The 1,305-nt window shown below is 47.5% G+C and overlaps 1 protein-coding gene across 1 annotated transcript in view; it reads right to left on the reverse strand.

The window, feature by feature from the left end:
* LOC113216769 (cephalotocin receptor 1-like) overlaps positions 1 to 1,305 on the reverse strand; it is a 113,568-nt gene that overhangs the window by 27,619 nt on the left and 84,644 nt on the right. The window lies entirely within an intron of this gene.

Raw genomic sequence — 1,305 nt, forward strand, 5'->3', positions numbered from 1 at the left:
CCCCCCATGCCCAATTCCCACTAGGGAGGTCCGCCACCCCTAACCCCACTCCTTACTGCTATCTCGCCGTCGCATTCGCATTCACGGCCTCCGGCCGGCTGATAGTCCGGCGGTAATGATCGCAGCTAGTCTCCTTCTTCCCCCAGGCAACGCTTTCATTTCTTAGCAGCACTAGCTGTAGTTGTTAACAGGTTCCGTGCGCCAACGACCAAATGCTCTGCTGCTGGGAAAGACTCTCTAGCGCAAGAAAAAGGTTTGAAATGCGGATAAGGTTACTCAAAAATATTTTGAATTGAACTAGATCGTAATCAAATAGATCATTGCGAATTAGATCATTATGAAGTAGATCTCCATCCACACTGATAAAGCAATATGCTTTTCAAATTTCAAAAGACTCGGATATATCCGACTTTAGCGACTACAGAGCATCCCTTCGCAACTACAAAGCGAAAGTTTGCAGAGTTTTTTGCAATTGTTAATTTCTTTTAAAACTTCTTCTAATGCCGTTAAACAGAAAATCCCTTCTGACGGACATCACAGTCCTAGGGACGGTCTGAAATGCTTGCCCCTGAACTTTGTTTTGTTGAGACTATCCCCTCCCCAACGTAACAGGTAAGCGTTAACCTGCGACAGAGAGTCTGTCCCCGACAAACTAAATTGCAGCCCGTATACAGCCAGCACAGCATTTCTCCAGCACGTCTTTCCGAGACGACAAAGAGCCCGCGTGCTGTTGCTGTATTTTTCTGTTTCGGGAATTCGTGAAGTCATGCAGTGAACATGTGCGTAATTTATCCATCTCTCTCTCTCTCTCTCTCTCTCTCTCTCTCTCTCTCTCTCTCTCTCTCTCTCTCTCTGACACACCCAGTGAGGCACGATACATCTTACTTTTAAATGTCTTTGGTGTGCTGCCCTAGCCCTGCCCCCTGGAGGCTGTGTCTCTTCCGGCGTAAGCGAGAAACATGCCTCAGGGCGGGAAAGGTAAGCCGGGGCTCGGCCGAAGGCTTTGACTGTCTCGCGAAAACGTAAAACCCTGGCCCGTTGCCCTTGGTAGCATGCATGTTCGAACATCGCAAAGCCATTTTGCTAATAACCAATCAATAATCAGAACTCACAGTTCAATTTTTTTCAAAAGAATCAAATAGAAAGCAACCATTAGTACAGTTTTCACAGTGCTCATTCGTGTGCACAACATCTGCGACCATCTCACACCAACACTATCGGTTTGTTATTACACGCTGAAAATGCCAGGAGCGTCTCATCTCAGAGGGAGCGAGTTTACACACGCGAGCGCACATCTCCCCCCCC

This window comes from Frankliniella occidentalis, unplaced genomic scaffold (assembly GCF_000697945.3).
Source record: "Frankliniella occidentalis isolate FOCC.00 unplaced genomic scaffold, Focc_3.1 Scaffold59, whole genome shotgun sequence".
In the NCBI taxonomy this organism is placed as follows: domain Eukaryota; kingdom Metazoa; phylum Arthropoda; class Insecta; order Thysanoptera; family Thripidae; genus Frankliniella; species Frankliniella occidentalis.